The sequence below is a fragment of the Callithrix jacchus genome, chromosome 4, assembly GCF_049354715.1.
Source record: "Callithrix jacchus isolate 240 chromosome 4, calJac240_pri, whole genome shotgun sequence".
Taxonomy (NCBI): Eukaryota; Metazoa; Chordata; class Mammalia; order Primates; family Cebidae; genus Callithrix; species Callithrix jacchus.
This window is the reverse complement of record NC_133505.1, coordinates 78,274,220-78,294,310: the sequence shown is the minus strand read 5'-3', so window position 1 is coordinate 78,294,310 and position 20,091 is coordinate 78,274,220. Positions and strand designations below refer to the sequence as shown.

The 20,091-nt window shown below is 39.3% G+C and overlaps 1 protein-coding gene across 8 annotated transcripts in view; it reads right to left on the bottom strand.

Moving 5' to 3' along the window:
* The window catches only part of KCNQ5 (potassium voltage-gated channel subfamily Q member 5), a 633,783-nt gene that overhangs the window by 66,280 nt on the left and 547,412 nt on the right, over nucleotides 1–20,091 (bottom strand). The window lies entirely within an intron of this gene.

The window sequence follows — 20,091 nt, the reverse complement described above, 5'->3', positions numbered from 1 at the left end:
AATAAAAACAGAAGGCAAGAATAGAGAAAAAGAGCAAAAATAAATGAACAAGAAAGTTAATAAACAAAGCCTCCAAGAAATATCGGATTATGTGAAAAGACCTAATCTATGCTTGATTGGTGTACCTGAATATGACAGGGAGAATGAATGCAAGCTGGAAAACATGCTCCAGGATATTATCCAGGAGAACATCCCAAGCCTAGGAAGGTGGTCCAACATTCAAATCCAAGAAATACAAAGAACACCACAAAGCTATTCCTCAAGAAGAACAACCCCAAGGAACATAATCATCAGATTCACCAGGGTTGAAATGAAGGGAAAAATGCTAAGAAGAGCCAGAGAGAAAGGTCAGGTCACCCACAGAGGGAAGCCAATAAGACTCACAGCAGATCTCTCAGCAGAAACCCTACAAGCCAGAAGAGAATGGGGCCAATATTCAAATCCTTAAAGAAAAGAACTTTCAACCCAGAGTCTCATATCTCACCAAACTAAGCTTCATAAGTGAAGGAGAAATAAAATCCTTTATGGACAAGCAATTACTCAGAGATTCTGTCACCAGACCTGCCCTACAAGAGCTCCTGAAAGAAACACTAAGCACGGAAAGGAACAAGTACCAGCCACTGCAAAAGCACACCAAATGGCAAAGACCAAAAATGCAATGAAGAAAATGAGTCAACTAATGGGCAAGAAAACAAGTCAGTAACAACATGGCAGGATCAAATTCACACATAACAATATTAACATTGAATGTAAATGGCCTAAATGCTCCAATCAAAAGACACAGACTGGCAAACTGGATAAAAAGTCAAAACCCATCAGTGTGCTGTATTCAGAAAACCAATCTCATATACAAAGACACACATAGACTTAAAGGAATGGAAGATTTATGAAGCAAATGGAGAATAAAAAAAAGCAGGGTTTGCAATCCTAGTCTCTGATAAAATGGACTTTAACAAAGATCAAGAGAGACAAAGAAGGGCATTACATAATGGTAAAAGGATCAATCCAACAGGAAGAGCTAACTATCCTAAATATATACACACCTAATTCAGGAGTACCCAGATACATTAAGCAAGTTCTTAACAACCTAAAATGAGATTTAGACTCCCACACAATAATAGTGGGAGACTTTAACACTCCACTGTCAATATTAGATCAATGAGACAGAAAATTAAGGATATCCAGAACTTGAATACAGAACTGGACCAAGCAAACCTAATAGACATTAAGAACTCTTTACCCCAAATCCACAGAATACACATTTTTTCTGAGCACCACATTGCACTTACTCTAAAATTGGCCACATAATTGGAAACAAATCACTCCTCAACAAATGCAAAAGAACGGAAATCATAAACAGTCAGTCTCTTAGTCCACAGCACAATCAGATTAGAACTCAGGATTAAGAAACATACTCAAATCTGCACAACCATTTGGAAACTGAACAACTTGCTTCTGAGTGTAAACTGGATAAACAATGAAATGAAGACAGAAATAAATATGTTCTTTGAAACCAATCAGAATGAAGACACAACTTATCAGAATCTCTGAAACACCTTTAAAGCAGTGTTGAGAGGGAAATTTATAGCAATAAATGCCCATATCAGAAAAAAGGAAAGATCTAAAATTGACACCCTATCATTAAAATTGAAAGAGCTAGAGAAGGAAGATTAAAAAAACTCAAAAGCTAGCAGAAGACAAGAAATAACTAAGATTAGAGCATAACTGAAGGAGATAGAGACACAAAAAATAAATCCAGGAGCTGTTTTTTTGAAAAAATCAACAAAATAGACTGCTAGCCAGACTAATAAAAAAGAAAAGAGAGAAAAATCAAATAGATGCAATAAAAAACGATTAAGGGGGTATCACCACTGATCCCACAGAAATACAAACTACCATCAGAGATTACTACAAACAGCTCTATGCACATAAACCAGTAAACCAGGAAGAAATAGACAAATTCATGAACACTTGTACTCTCCAAAGACTAAACCAGGAAGAAGTTGAAACCCTGAATAGACCAATAACAAGGGCTGAAGTTGAGGCAGTAATCAATAGCCTATGAACCAAAACAAGTCCAGGTCCAGACGGGTTCATAGCTGAATTCTATCAGACGTACAAAGACAAGCTGATTCCATTCCTTCTGAAACTATATCAAATAATCCAAAAAGAGGGAATCCTCCCTAACTCATTTTATAAGACCAGTATCATCCTTATACCAAAACCAGGCAGAGACTCAACTAAGAAAGAAAACTTCAGGCCAGTATCCATGATTCGATGAGAAAATCTTCAATAAATTACTGGCAAACCAAACGCAACAGCACGTCAAAAAGCTTAGTCATCATGATCAAGAAGGCTTCATACCAGGATGAAAGGCTGGTTCAACATATGCAAGTCCATAAATGTAATCCATCCCATAAATGAAACCAAAGACAAAAACTACATGATTATCTTAATAGATGCCAAGAAGGCCTTCAACAAAATTCAGCAGCTCTTTATGCTAAAAATTCTCAATAAACTAGGATACTGACAGGACGTATCATAAAATGATAAAAGCTATTTATGACAACCCTACAGCCAATATCATACTGAACGGGAAAAAGCTGGAAGAATTCTCTTTGAAATCAGGCATGAGACAAGGATGTCCTCTCTCACCACTCCTATTCAATATATTGAAGTTCTAGCCAGAACAATCAGGCAAGAAAAAGAACAAAAGGGTATTCAGTTAGGAAAGGAGGAAGTCAAACTGTCTCTATTTGCAGATGACATGATTGTATATTTAGAAGACCCCATTGTCTCCGCCCAAAATCTTCTCAAACTGATAAGCAACTTCAGCATAGTCTCAGGTTACAAAATCAATGTTCAAAAACCACAAGCATTCTTATATACCAATAACAGACAAACAGAAAGGCAAATCAAGAGCGAACTGCCATTTGCAATTGCTACAAAGAGAATAAAATACCTCGGAATACAACAAACAAAGGAAGTAAAGGACTGCTTCAAGAAGAACTACAAACCACTGCTTGAGGAAATAAGAGAGGACACAAACAGCTGGAGAAACATTCCATGTTCATGGTTAGGAAAAATCAATATTCTGAAAATGGTCACACTCCCCAAAGTAATTTATAGATTCAGTGCTGTCCCCATCAAGCTACCAATGATCTTCACAGTACTGGAAAAAAACCACTTTAAATTTCATATGGAATCACAAGAGAGTCCGAATAGCCAAGACAACCCTAAGCAAAAAGAACAAAGCCAGAGCCATCACACTGCCGGACTTCAAACTATACTCCAATGTTACAGTAATCAAAACAGCATAGTACTGGTACCAAGCAGAGATATAGACCAATGGAACAGAACAGAGGCCTCAAAAGCAACATGACACATCTACAACCATCTGATCTTTGGTAAACCTGACAAAAACAAGCAATGGGGAAAGGACTCCATGTTTAATAAGTGGTGCTGGGAAAACTGGCTAGCCATGTGCAGAAAGCAAAAACTGAACCTTTTCCTGTCACCTTACACTAAAATTAACTCCAGATGGATTAAAGATTTAAACGTAATACCTAACACCATGAAAACGCTAAAAGAAAATGTAGGCAAAACCATCCAGGACATAGGCATAGGCAAGAACTTCATGACTAAAACACCAAAAGCAATGGCAACAAAAGCCAAGGTAGACAAATGGGATCTAATTACAATTCAGAGCTTCTGTAAAAGAAGAGCTTCAGCAAAAGAAGCCATCATTAGAGTGAACCAGCAACCAAGAGAATGGGAAAAATTTTTTTTGCAATCTACCCATTTGACAAAGGGCTAATATCCAGAATCTACAAAGAACTAAAACAGATTTACAAGAAAAAAAAAAAAAACCCATTCAAAAGTGGGTAAAGGTTATGAACACTTTTAAAAAGAAGACTTATCTGAGGCAACAAACATATGAAAAAATGCTCATCATCACTGGTCAATAGAATGCAAATCGAAACCACATTGAGATACCATCTCACACCAGTTAGAATGGTGAACATTAAAAATCTGGAGACAACAGATGCTGGAGAGGATGTGGAGAAATAGGAACATTCTTACACAGTTGGTGGGGGTTCAAATTAGTTCAACCATTGTGGAAGACAGTGTGGTGATTTCTCAAGAATCTAGAAATAGAAATTCCATTTGACCCAGGAATCCCATTACTGGGTATATCCTGAATAACTATAAATTGTTCCAATATAAAGACACATGCACGTGTATGTTCATTGCAGCCCTGTGTACAATAGCAAAGATGTGGAACCAACCCAAATGCCCATCAATGATAGACTGGAGAAAGAAAGTGTGGCACATATACACCATGGAATACTACATAGCCATAAAAAATGATGAGTTCGTGTCATTTGTAGGACTTGGATGAATCTGGAATCTATCATTCTCAGCAAACTGACACGAGAACAGAAAACCAAACACCACATGTTCTCACTCATAGGCGGGTGTTTAACAATGAGAACATGTGGAGTGAGGGAGAGAAGCATCATGCACTGGGGGCAGTTGCAGGGGGTGCTCAGGGAGGGACAGCAGGGGTGGGAAGGGATAGCAGGGGGAGAAATGCTGGATATAGTCAAAGGCGGAATAGAGGTGGCAAACCACCTGGTTATGTATGCACCTATGCAACAACCCTTCATGATCTGCACGTGTACCCCAGAACCTAGAGTAAAATAAATAAAAAAAAGACACTGGCTCTTCTTGCGATACATTCTATAATATGTATTTCCTATTCTGTTCTATCCTATCCCATCTTACACCAGACCTTCCCATCTCATTCCATAACTTCTCATCCCATCTTTTCTCACTTCACTAAAAGAATGCTGATCATAACCCATTCATTTGATTTTATGACACTCTACTATAGTTTGAAAAGCATGGTAGACACAGTGTTTTCTACCTGGTCCACATCCCTCAATTTTACTTTTCAGTTTGTCTTCTTTTGTAACTTTTCTGTCACCAATTCTATCTCAGATATTCACAAAAATAACCTACTGCTCTTTGACAGTAGGTTTTTTTTCTTAGGTTTATTACTTGCTCCTTGTCAATGCTTCCCTAGGAGGTGACCAGAACTGCAGAGAATCTGCATTTCTACTTAGCATGAGTCCTAAGAGAGCAAGGGCAGTTTTAACAGACAGTTGAAATAAATTCTGGGAAAACAAGAGGCACTGTTGTTATTTTCTCTTTTAAGTTCTATGCCTTTTTACAGTTACATCAGAAATAGAACATCATCATCTTATTCCTCACAAAACTATATTCTTCGTAATTTTCTGAAATACTTTTTATCTCACCAGTCATTATAAACTTTCAGTATTTTGTTGATTATACCTATGGCAGGTAAAACATACTGTGTACAGGGCCTGCAACCACAGTAAACTTGGTTGCTCGGAGATTAAATCAAAATAGTTATTGACACATGTTTATCAAATACGCTAACTAGTACTCTTTTGGGATTTGGCAAACTTGATTTTTTATTGTTTCTTCCCAGGCTTGCTAATTAGCAACATTCAGAAACACTAATTCACACTAATGAGGGGATCTATTATGTAAGATACCACTGCACTTAAGCATTTCTCTTTACAATCAAAGACCCCACTTACATTGAGTAGATAATTCATGCATCATCAGTATCTTAAATTATGTTAATTATGATATGAATTTCTCTAAGATTCTCTATTAAAGATTGTCAATTAATCTTACTTACTGGCTAGCAGAAATGGTGGCAAAATTTAATCGAATAGTTCCTGACACTTAATTCAAGGGAATTTTTCTGTTTTGAATGATGATATGAAGCACTAGAGAGCTTTCAGAAACAATTAATATGGTCTCTACTGCTGAAGTTGCTGATCACATATTTAGTAACTGCCCATAAGGTAAAAAGCAAAATGCATTAAGATTTGTTTTTCTAGAGGGATCCAAGATGGCCAATTGGGAGCAGCTCTTGATTGCAGCTCCCAGTGAGAGCACAGAGGGTGAGTGGATGCTGCATTTCCAGACAGATTCTTATTGCCCACAGACCAGGAGATTCCGAGGCAGAAGAGCCCCATGGGTTGCCAGCACAGATGTTTTGGCTGGTGTGGGGGGATCTCCGCACAAAATAAACAGGTCCAGCTGTCATTTCAGCTGGTGACTACAGCACCTGGGAGACAGAGTCACCTGTTCAAATGATAAAAAGGGGACTGAAATGGGGAGCCAGGCCAGGAGATTCCCAGGCTAAAAAGTGTCACGAATCTCCAGCATGGCTGTTTCAGCCAGCGCAGTGGGTCGCCACACAGGAAATCAGATCCAGGTGCCTTTGCAACAGGTGACTGGAACACTGGGGAGACAGAGTCGCCCATTCAACTGATCAAAAGGGGACTGAAACAGGGAGCCACGCCAGAAGATTCCTGGGTGGAAAAGTGCCACAAACCCCCCAGTGTGGCTGTTTCAGCCAGCGCAGCGGGTCTCTGCACAAAATCTCACAAAAATCTGGGCACCTTTTCAACTGGTGACTAGACTACCAGGGAGACAGAGTCACCCATTCAACTGAAAAAAAGGGGACTGAAACGGAGCCAGTGATCAGGCTCGGCCAGTCCCACCCCCACAAAAACCAGCAATCTGAAATGCTCTGGATTGAGAGTTTCACAGCAAGCACAGCTGAGCCCGGGATGGTCCAGCTCTGTGGGGGAGGGGCATCCACCATTACCGAGGCAATCTACCACTACTGAGGACTACCTTTCATGATTGCCTTCCACAATTGCCGAGGAAGTCTGCCATTACAGAGGTGAACCACCACTGCTGAGGCAGTTCTAACTCTACCCCTATAAACAGGACAGCAGGGAAGTTCACATGGCAGCTGGGTGGGGCCCACAGCAGCTCAGCAAAGCCTCTGCAGGCAGACTGTGACTGGGCTGCCTCCTCATTGGGTAGGGCATCCCTGAAAAAAGGCAGCAGCATGACAGAAACTTATAAATAATGCCCTACTTTCCCAAGACAGAGTACCTGGGGGAAAAAAAGGCATTCATGAGTTCTGCTGTGGCAGACTTAATTGTACCCTGCCCAGCAGCTCTAAGTGGAACAACAGAGCTCACAGCTCAGCACTTGAGTTCCTATAAAGGACAGACTGTCTCCTGAAGCAGCTCCCTGACCCCTGTGTATCCAAAGAGTCACCTCATAAAGGAGAGCTCAGGCAGATATCTGGTGGGTATCGTTCTGGGACAAAGATAGCAGAAGAAGAAACTGGCAGCAAACCTTACTGTTCTTCAGCTGCTGCAGGTAATTCCCAGGCAAGCAGGGCCTAGAGTGGACCTCAGCAGTCCTACAGCAGAGGGGCCTGTTAGGAGGAACACTAAGAAACAGAAATAATTTCATCATCACAAACTGGACATCCACTCAGAGACCCTATGGGAAGAAATCAGCACAAAAAGGATGAAAACACCCAAAACCAAAATGCCTTTCCTCCTCCAAGGGATCACAACTCCTCACCAGCAAGGGAACAAGTCTGGATGGAGAATGAGCCTGATGAATTGACAGAAACAGGCTTCAGAAGGTGGGTAATAAGAAACCTCTCTGAGCTAAAAGAACAAGTTCTAACCCAATGCAAAGAAACTAAGAACCTTGAAAAAAGGTTTGATGAAATGCTAATGAGAATAAACAACATAGAGAGGAATATAAATGAATTGATGGAGCTGAAAAACACAACATGAGAACTTCGCAAAGCATGCACAAGTTTCAATAGTCAAACAGATGAAGCAGAAGAAAGGATATCAGAGTTTGAAGATCAATTCAATGAAATAAAACAAGAAGGCAAGATTAGAGAAAAAAGGATAAAAAAAAATGAACTAAGTCTCCAAGAAATATGGGATTATGTGAAAAGACCTAATCTATGTTTGATAAGTATACCTGAATGTGACAGAGAGAATGAATCAAAGCTGGAAAACAGTCTTCAAGATATTATCCAGGAAAACTTCCCAACCTAGCAAGGCAGGCCAATATCCAAGTCCAGGAAATACAGAGAACACCACAAAGATATTCCTCAAGAAGAGCAATGCCAAGGCACATAATCATCAAATTCACCAGCATTTAAATGAAGGAAAACATGCTAAGGGAAGCCAGAGAGAAAGGTCAGGTTACTCTCAAAGGGAAGCCCATCAGACTCACAGCAGATCTCTCAGAAGAAACCCTACAAACCAGAAGAGAGTGGGGGCCAATATTCAACATACTTAAACACAAGAACTTTCAACCTAGAATTTCATATCCAGCCAAATTAAGCCTCATAAATGAAGGAAAAATAAAATCCTTTACAAACAAGCAATTACTCAGAGATTTCATCACCACCAGGCCTGCTTTACAAGAAGCACGAAACATAGGAACAACCAGTACCAGTCACTCCAAAAACATACCAAATGGTAAAGAGCATCAACACAATGCTCCAATACAGGAGCACCCAGATACATAAAGCAAGTTCTTAATGACCTACAAAGAGACTTAGACTCCCACAGAATAATAGTGGGAGACTTTAACACCCCATTGTCAATATTAGATCAACAGGACAGAAACTTAACAAGGATATCCAGGACTTGAACTCAGACCTGGACCAAGCAAACCTAATAAACATTAACAGAACTCCCCACCCCAAATCCACAGAATATACATTCTTCTCAGCACCACATCACACCTACTCTAAAATTGACCACATAACTGGAAGTAAATCACTCCTCAGCAAATGCAAAAGAACGGAAATTGTAACAGTCTCTCAGACCACTGGGCAATCAAGTTAGAACTCAGAATTCAGAAACTAACTCAGAACTGCACAGCTTCATGGAAACTGAACAACTGGCTCTTGAATGCTGACTGGATAAACAATGAAATGAAGGCAGAAATAAAGATGTTATTTGAAACCAATGAGAATGAAGATACAATGTACCAGAATCTCTGGGACACATTTAAAGCAGTGTCTAGAGGAAATTATATAGCAATAAATGCCCACATAAGAAGCAAGGAAAGATCTAAAATCGACACCCTATCATCAAAACGGAAAGAGCTAGAGGACCAAGATAAAAAAAACCCCTCAAAACCTAGCAGAAGACAAGAAATAACTAAGATCAGAGCAGAACTGAAGAACACAGAGACACAAAAAAAACCTTCGAAAAATCAGTAAATCCAGGCGCTGGTTTTTTGAAAACATCAACAAAATAGACCATTAGCCAGATTAATAAAAAAGAAAAAAGAGAAGAATCAAATAGATGCAATAAAAAAGATAAAGGGAATCTGTGGAATCACCACAGAGTAGTTTATCTGCAAACAACTCTATGCAGATAAACTAGTAAACCTGGAAGAAATGGATATATTCCTGGACACGGCTGGGCATGGTGGCTCAAGTCTGTAATCCCAGCACTTTGGGAGGCCAAGATGGGTGGATCATGAGGTCGAGAGATTGAGACCATCCTGGTCAACATGTTGAAACCCCATCTCTACTAAAAATACAAAAAAATTAGCTGGACATGGTGATGCGTGCCTGTAATCCCAGCTACTCGGGAGGCTGAGGCAGGAGAATTGCCTGAACCCAGGAGGCAGAGGTTGCGGTGAGCCGAGATTGTGCCATTGTACTCCAGCCTGGGTAACAAGAGTGAAACTCCACCTCAAAAAAAAAAAAATTCCTGGACACTTGCATCCTCTCAAGCCCAAACCAGGAATAAGTCAAAACCCTAAATAGACTAATAACAAGGGCTGAAGTTGAAGCAGCAATTAATAGCCTACCAAGAAAAGCCCCGGTCCAGATGGGTTCACAGCCGAATTCTACAAGACATACAAAGAGGAGCTGGTACCATTCCTTCTGAAACTATTCCAAACAATCAAAAAAGATGGAATTCTTCCCAAATCATTTTATGAGACCAACATCATCCTGACACCAAAACGCAGCAGAGACTCAACAAGAAAAGAAAACTTCAAGCCAATATCCATGATGAACATAGATGCAAAAATCTTCAATAAAACACTGGCAAACCGATGGCAACAGCACATCAAAAAGTTTATCCACCATGTTCAAGTAGGCTTCATCTGAGGATACAAAGCAGGTTCAACATATGCAAGTCTATAAATGTAATTCACCACATAAACAGAACCAAAGACAAAAACCACGATTATCTCAATAGATGCAGATAAGGCCTTTGACAAAATTCAACAGTTCTTTATGCTAAAAATCTCAATAAACTAGGTGTTGATGGACTCTATCTCAAAATATTTAAAGCTATTTATGACAAACCCACAGCAAATATCATACTGAATGGGCAAAAACTGAAAGCATTCCCTTCAAAATCTGGCACTAGACAAGGATGCCCTCTCTCACCACTCCTATTCAATATAGTATTGGAAGTTCTAGCCAGAGCAATCAGGCAAGAAAAAGAAAGGGCATTCAGTTAGGAAAGGAGGGCATCAAATTGTCTCTATTTGCTGATGACATGATTGTATATTTAGAAGACCCCATCGTCTCAGCCCAAAATCTCCTGAGGCTGATAAGGAACTACAGCAAATTCTCAGGATATAAAATCAATGTGCAAATATCACAAGCATTCCTATATACCAATAACAGACTTAAAGAGAGCCAAATCAAGAACCAACTGCCATTCACAATTGCTACAAAGAGAATAAAATACTAGGAATACAACTAACAGAGAATGTAAAAGACCTCTTCAAGGAGAACTACAAACCACTGCTCAACGAAATAAGAGAGGACACAAACAGATGGAGAAACATTCCATGCTCATAGTTAAGAAGAATCAATATTGTGAAAATGGCCATACTGCCCAATGTAATTTATAGATTAAACACTATCCCCATCAAGCTACCAATGACCTTCTTCACAGAACTGGAAAAAACCACCTTAGACTTCATATGGAACCAAAAAATCCTGCATAGCCACAATCAATTCTAAACAAAAAGAAGAAAGCTGGAGGCATCACACTACCTGACTTCAAACTATACTACAAGGCTACAGTAATCAAAACAGCATGGTCCTGGTACCAAAACAGAGATATGGACCAATGGAACAGAACAGAGGCTTCAGAAGCAACACCACACATCTACAACCATCTGATCTTTGACAAACCTGATAAAAACAAGCAATAAGGAAAGGATTCCCTGTTTAATAAATGGTGTTGGGAAAACTGGCTAGCCATGTGTAGAAAGCAGAAAATGGGCCCCTTTCTGACACCTTACACTAAAATTAACTCCATGTGGATAAAACACTTAAACATAAGACCTAATACCATAAAAACCCTAGAAGAAAATCTAGGCAAAGCCATGCAGGACATAGGCATAGGCATAGGCAAAGGCATAGGCATAGGCATAGGCATAGGCATAGGCAAGGACTTCATGACTAAAACACCAAAAGCATTGGCAACAAAAGCCAAATAGACAAATGGGATCTAATTAAACTCCAGAGCTTCTGCAGGGCAAAAGAAACAGTCATTAGAGTGAATCAGCAACCAACAGAATGGGAGAAAATTTTTTGCAATCTACCCATCTGACAAAGGGCTAATCATAATCTACAAAGAACTAAAACAGATTTACAAGAAAAAAGCCCATTCAAAAGTGGGTGAAGGATATGAATAGACACTTTACAAAAGAAGACTTATATGAGGCAACAAACATATGAAAAAATGCTCATCATCACTGGTCATTAGAGAAATGCAAATCAAAACCACACTGAAATACCATCTCATGCCAATTAGAATGGGGATCATTAAAAAAATCTGGAAACAACAGATGCTGGACAGTCATTCTATTATAAAGATGCATGCACACGTATGTTTACTGTTTACAATAGCAAAGACTTGGATCCAACCCAAATCCCCATCAGTGATAGACTGGATAAAGAAAATGTGGCACATACACACCATGGAATACTATGCAGCCATAAAAAACGATGAATTTGTGTCCTTTGTAGGGACATGGATGAACCTGGAAACCATCATTCTCAGAAAGCTGACACAAGAACAGAATATCAAACACTGCATGTTCTCACTCATATGCGAGTATTGAACAATGAGAACACATGGACACAGGGAGGGAAGCATTACACACTGAGGTCTGTTGCAGGTGCCTAGGGGAGAGAGAGTGGGAGGTAAGGAGTTGGGGAGGGATAACATGGGGAGAATTGCCAGATACAGGTGTTGGGGAGGAAGGCAGCAAACCTCACTGCCATGTGTGTATCTATGCAACAATCTTGCATGTTCTTCCCATGTACCCCAAAACCTAAAATACAATAAAATATTAAAAAAATTTTGTTTTCTTTCTTTTTAGTTTCATATGTTATATATACTATCTTTATTTAAATAGAAGCACTAGAGTATGTTTTTATGTGTTTCTTAAAAATTATTGCAACTGTAAAGCAACGGAAGAGTTTCATTATCTTGTTGAGAATCACTCAAATTCTTGAGAGTTCTTGAGAATCACTCAAGTACTCACTTATTTGAGTACCTCAAATACTTATTGCTCACTTACTGCTGAACTGTGATTCAGCAATAACTGTTTTAATAATATCATAGTCTTTGCCTCTGTGATGCATCTCTTTTGTGTGTGGGCTTTTGACAATTTCCAAACAATTTTTATGAATAAAGCTTAATTAATTGAATACTGAATAATTAAATATTAAACCATTTATTTGTTCACAATGTGATCATTATTCTTTCATTAAAAATAAATATTTTCCAAACTTCTATTATGTGTCATGGACTGTGCTGTCACATAATCAATGTCTCTCTCAGAGTAGCTGAAGTATTTCTGATAAAGGCAGTATTTCCATTCCCTTTATCTTTAATAAAGGAAGTGGTCCCTTATACATAGTATTCTTTCTGTGATTACAGGAATTATTCAACATGAGGACTCTTAAAACTCACTCTAAGGAATAAAGGACTAAAATCTGTATGAACATGTAACTTTTAGCCTTCCGTTTACCATGAAGTACTGGAAGAAGGAAATATGAAAACATGCAAATTAATCAAGTCCAGGATTTCAATTAATTAAAATTAATGCAGAAGTCAGCATTAATTAATAAATAACAACAACACATTTAATATATTGATCACCTATTCTGTGCTGGGCATTGTATAAGAATTTTATACAAATTATATCTTATTACTCACATAACCCTATTAGGTAGGTATCATTTCTACTACCCTAGAGGCAGAGAGAGAGAACAAACTAAAGTGAAGTGAGGTTAAGTTATTTGTCTCATCTCACCCAACCTAGTGGGAGAACTAGGATTTAAAACGAGTTCTGTTTTACTCCAAAACCATGCACTGTGTCTGATTAATTCAGTTTTCATAAAAATTTCCTTGAGAACATACTAGTCATAGCACTATTAGTTTTCCCAATAGAAAACAAAGAAATAAAACACATAGCCTGGTGAAAACATTGTTTTTAAAACTCACATACAAAACCCAATTTTTATAGATTTTTGTAGTTTCACTGTATATCATTGAAGTGTTGATAGCAAAAGCAAGGTAAATTCATAGCCTAGAATGACTGCTATGAACCAATACTTTATTAGAACCAAATACTGAGATAATCCTGGTAAAGCCAAGTGTTCAATCACTTTCAGATCATTGGGATAGTCATTGCTCCACACCTGACATCATCTCAGGTAGTCTTGTCACATATATAATTGAACTAGTCAAATTAGAAGACATCAATGAGTTGCTTTTTTTTTTTTTTGAGATGGGGTTTTATTGTGTTATCCAGCCTGGAGTGCAGTGCTGTGATCATGGCTCACTACAGCCTTGACCTCCTGGGCTCAGAAGATCCTCCCACCTGTCAGCCTCCTAAGTGGCTGGGACTACAGGCATGTGCCTCCATGTCCAGCTAATTGTTATATTTTTTGTAGAGATGGGGTTTCACCCTGTTGCCCAGGCTAGTCTCTAACTTCCGGGCTCAAGTGACCCAACGACCTCGGCCTCCCAAAATGTTGGGATCATAGATGTGAGCCACTGCGCCCAGTGATGAATTGCTCTTACTGTTCTAGGCTAAAACAGTACTTCATCTTAGGGAAAAACATTCTGAATCAATGCAAGTATGACTGAGAGGGAGTTATGTAATCCTGTCTCCAGAAGGATGAGATCTGTTTCCTTTGAACCATATTCAGAGATATCCGATTGCAATCAAAGCAGTCATGTTTTATAATGACCCTACAAATTGCAGAATGACAAACCCATATTATTAATCAAATGTGCTGAAGAATTCTAAATAAATCTTGATATGGTTTGGCTCTGTGTCCTCACCCAAATCTCAGGTTTAATTGTTATTCCCAATATTGTGGTAGGGACCTGGTAGGAGGTGAATGGATCAAGGGGGTGGATTTCCTCCTTGCTGTCCTCATGCTGGTGAGTGAGTTCTCACAAGATCCTATGGTTTAAAACTGTGGCACTTCCACCTTCACTCTCTATTTCTCTTTCTCCTGCCACCAAGTAAAGACATGCTTGATTCCCCTTTGCCATTCTGCCATAACTGTAAGTTTCCTGAGGCCTCCTAGGCATGCTTACTGTACAGCTTGTGGAACTGTGAGTCAATTAAACTTTTCTTCATAAATCACCCAGTCTGAGGTAGTTTCTTATTGCAGTGTGAGAACAAACTAATACATATGTGGTTAAATTTCCCCCCAACTTTCGACTCTCAGCTAGCAGTAATAGTGCCAGGAAATGCGAACATGTTAACCCAAAAATCATCTAGACTAGCTTGTCTAGAGATGATAACATAAGTGTTTAAAAAATAATATTCCTGGAGAGAAGATCCAAGATGGCCAAATAGGAAAATCTCTGGATCACATTTCCCAACAAAAATGCAGAGGGTGAGTGATCACTGCATTTCCAGATGAATTTTTACTGCCCACAGACCAGGAGATTCCCAGGCAGAAGAGTGCCATGAGTCTCCATCATGGCTGTTTCATCTGGCGCAGCAGGTTTCCACACAAAAACTGACACAAATCTGGGCACCATTTCAACTGGCACCTGGAGCACCTGGCAGACAGTGTTGCCCATTCAACTGAAAAAAAAAAAAGGGACTGAAACAGGGAGCCAGGTGATCTGGCTTGTCCAGTCCCACCCCCACAAAGACCAGCAATCTGAAATGCTCTGGACTAAGTTTCATAGCAAGCACAGCTGGACCCATGATAGTCCAGCTCTGTCGGGGGAAAGGTGTCTGCCATTACCAAGGCAGTCCACCACTACCAAAGCAGTCTGCTATTACTGAGGCAGTCCACCATTACTGAGGAGTCCACCTCTACCGAGAAAGTCTGCCATTACCAAGGCAGACTGCCATTACCGAGGCAGTTTTAACTATACCTCTATAAACAAAACTGTCAGGAAGTTAACACAGCAGCTGGGCAGAGCCCATGGCAGCTCAGTAATGCCTCTGCTGGCAGACTGTGACTAGGCTAACTCCTTGCTGGGTAGAGCATCTCTGAAAAAAGGCAGCAGCCCATCAGAAACTTATAAATAAAGCCCCACCTTCCCAAGACAGAGCACCTGAGAGAAAAAGGCAGTAATGAGTTCCACTGCAGCAGACTTAAACATACCTGTTTAGCAGCCCTGAAGAGAACAATGGAGCTCACAGCTCAACACTTGAGCTACTATAAGGGACAGACTGTCTTCTCAAGCAGCTCCCCAACCCCCATATATCCAAAGAGACACCTCATAAAGGAGAGCTCAGGCAGATATCTGGCGGTATCCTTCTGGGACAAAGATAGAAGAAACTGGCAGCAACCCTTACTGTTCTGCAGCCACTACAGGTGATTCCCAGGCAAGTAGGGTCTGGAGTTGACCTCCAGCAGTCCTACAGCAGAGGTGACGGACTGTTAGAAGGAAAACTAAAAAACAGAAAGAAATAACTTAATCAGCAACAAAAAGCACATCCACTCAGAGACCCCATCTGAAAGTCACCAACTACAAAGACCACAGGTAGATAAATCCACAAAGATGGGAAGAAACCAGTGCAAAAAGGATAAAAACACCCAAAACCAGAATGCCTCTCCTCCTCCAAGGGATCACAACTCCTCACCAGCAAGGGAACAAGTCTGGATGGAGAATGAGTCTGATGAATTGACAGAAACAGTCTTCAGAAGGTGGGTAATAAAAAACCTCTCTGAGCTAAAAGAACAAGTTCTAACCCAATGCAAAGAAACTAAGAAACTTGAAAAAAGGTTTGATGAAATGCTAATGAGAATAAACAGCATAGAGAGGAATATAAATGAATTGATGGAGCTGAAAATCACAACACCAGAACTTTGCAAAGCATACACAAGTTTCAATAGCTGCATTGACCAGGCAGAAGAAAGGAAATCAGAGATGGAAGATAAACTCAATGAAATAAAGCGAGAAGGCAAGATTAGAGAAAAAAGAGTAAAAAGAAATAAACAAAACCTCTAAGAAATATGGGATTATGTGAAAAGGCCTAATCTACGTTTGATAGGTGTACCTGAATAAGATGGACAAAATGAATACAAGTTAGAAAACACTCTTCATGATATTATTCAGGAGACCTTCCCCAACCTAGCAAGGCAGGCCAATATTCAAGTCAAGGAAATACAGAGAACACCACAAAGATATTCCTAAAGAAGAGCAACCCCAAGGCACATAATCGTCAGATTCACGAGGGTTGAAATGAAGGAAAAAATGCTAAGGGCAGCCAGAAAGAAAGATTGGGTTACTCTCAAAGAGAAGACCACCAGACTCACAGCGGATCTCTCAGCAGAAACCCTACAAGCCAGAATAGAGTGGGGCCAGTATTCAATCAACATCCTTAACAACAAGAACTTTCAACCTAGAATTTCATATCCACTCAAACTAATCTTCATAAGTGAAGGAGAAATAAAATCCTTCATGAAAAAGCAATTTCTCAGAGGTTTCATCTCCACCAGGCCTGCCTTACAAGAGCTCCTGAAAGAAGCACTAAACCTAGAAAGGGAAGACCAGTACCAGCCACTCCAAAAAACACCAAATGGTAAAGAGCATCAACACAATGAATGAACTGCATCAACTAATGGGCAATAAAACCAGCTAGCATCAAAATGGCAGGATCAAATTCACACATAACAATATTAACCTTAAATGTAAATGGATGAATGCCCCAATCAAAAGACACAGACTGGCAAATTGGATAAAAAGTCAAAACCCATCGGTGTGCTGTATACAGGAAACGCATCTCACATGCAGGGATAAACATAGGCTCAAAATGAAGGGGTGGAGGAAGATTGACCAAAGAGATGGAGATCAAAAAAAAAAATCAGGAGTTGCAATCCTAGTCTCTGATAAAATGGACTTTAAACCAACACAGATCAAAAGAGACAAAGGACATTACATAATGGTAAAAGGATCAATGCAACAAGAAGAGCTAATGATCCTAAATGTATACACACCCAATACAGGAGCACCCATATACATAAGGCAAGTTCTTAATGACCTACAAAGAGACTTAGACTCCCACAGAATAATAATGGGAGACTTTAACACCCCATTGTCAATATTAGATCAACAAGACAGAAAACTAACAAGGATATCCAGGACTTGAACTCAGACCTGGACCAAGCAAACCTAATAAACATTAACAGGACTCTCCACCCCAAATCCACAGAATATACATTCTTCTCAGCACCACATCACACCTACTCTAAAATTGACCACATAACTGGAAGTAAATCACTCCTCAGCAAATGCAAATGTGGAAGTAAATCACTCCTCAGCAAATGCAAAAGAATGAAAATCATAACAAACAGTCTCTCAGAGCACAGTGCAATCAAATTAGAACTCAGGATTCAGAACCACAAAACTTCATGGAAACTGAACAACTGGCTCTTGAATGTTGACTGAATAAACAATGAAATGAAGTCAGAAATAAAGATGTTCTTAAAAACCAATGAGAATGAAGACACAAAATACCAGGGGACACATTTAAAGCAGTGTCTAGAGGAAAATTTATAGTAATAAATGTCTACCTGAGAAGCAAGGTAACATATAAAATTGACACCCTATCATCAAAACTGAAAGAGCTAGAGGAACAAGATAAAAAAAACTGAAAATCTAGCAGAAGACAAGAACTAACTAAGATCAGAGCAGAACGGAAGGAGATAGAGACACAAAAAATGCTTCAAATAATCAATAAATTCAGGAGCTGTTTTTTTTGAAAAGATCAACAAAAGACTGCTAGCCAAATTAACAAAAAAGAAAAGGGAGAATGATCAAATAGATGCAATAAAAAATAATAAAGGAGATATCACCATAGATTCCACAGAAATACAAAACACCATCAAAGATTACTAGAAACAACTCTCTGAACATAAGCCAGTAAACCTGGAAAAAATGGATAAATTCCTGGACACTTGCATCCTCACAAGCCTAAACCAGAAAGAAGTTGAAACACTGAATAGACCAGTAACAAGGGCTAAAACTGAGGCAGCAATTAATAGCTTATCAACCAAAAAAAGCCCAGATTCAGATCAGTTCACAGACGAATTCTACCAGACATAAAAAGAGGAGTAGGTACCATTCCTTCTGAAACTATTTTGAACAATCCAAAGAGCGGGAATCCTTCCCAAAACATTTTATGAGACCAACATCATCCTGATACCAAAATCCAGCAGAGATTCAACAAAAAAGAAAACTTCAGGCCAATTTCCATGATGAACACAGATGCAAAAATCTTCAATAAAATACTTGCAAACTGATTACAACAGCATATGAAAAAGCTTATCCAACACGGTCAAGTAGGCTTCATCCCAAGGATGCAAGGCTGGTTCAACATATGCAAGCCTATAAACGTAATTCACCACATAAACAGAACCAAAGACAAAAACCACATGATTATCTCAATAGATGCAGAGAAGGCCTTCGACAAAATTCAACAGCCCTTTATGCTAAAAACCCTCAATAAACTCGGTATCAATGGAACATATCTCAAAATAATAAAAGCTATTTATGACAAACCAACAGCCAATATCATACTGAATGGGCAAAAACTGGAAGCATTCCCTTTGAAATCTGGCACTAGACAAGGATACCCTCTGTCACCACTCCTATTCAATATGGTACTGGAAGTTTTAGCCAGAGCAATCAGGCAAGAAAAAGAAATAAAGGGTATTCAAATAGAAAAGGAGGAAGTCAAATTGTCTTTATTTACAGACGACATGATTGTATATCTAGAAGACCCCATCGTCTCAGCCCAAAATCTCCTGAAACTTATAAGCAACTTTAGCAAATTCTCAGGATACAAAATTAATGTGCAAATATCACAAGCATTCCTATACACCAACAACAGACTTACAGAGAGCCAAAACAAGAACAAACTGCCATTCACAATTGCAACAAATAGAATAAAATACCTAGGAATACAACTAACAAAGAATGTAATGGATCTCTTCAAGGGGAACTACAAACCACTGCTCAACAAAATAAGAGAGGACACAAACAGATGGAGAAACATTCCATGCTCATGATTAGGAAGAATCAATATAGTTAAAATGGCCATACTGCCCAAAGTAATTTGTAGATTCAACATTATCCCCATCAAGCTACCTATCACCCTTTTCACAGAAATGGAAAAAAATCACCTTAAAACTCATATGGATCCAAAAGAGAGATTGCATAGCCAAGTCAATTCTAAGCAACAAGAACCAAGCTGGAGGCATCAGGCTACCTGACTTCAGAATATACTACAGGGCTACAGTAATCAAAACAGCATGGTACTGGTACCAAAACAGAGATATAGACCAATGGAACAGAACAGAGGCCTTGGAGACAACACCCCACATCTACAACCATCTGATCTTTGACAAACCTGAGAAAAACAAGCAATGGGGAAATAATTCCCTGGTGTTCGGTAAACTGGCTAGCCATGTGCAGAAAGCAGAAAGTGGACCCCTTCCTGACATCTTACAGTAACATTAACTCCAGATGGATTAAAGACTTAAACATAAGACCTAACACCATAAAGACCCTAGAAGAAAACCTAGGTAAAACCATTCAGGACATAGGCATCGGCAAGAACATCATGACTAAAACACCAAAAGCAATGGCAACAAAACCTAAAATAGAC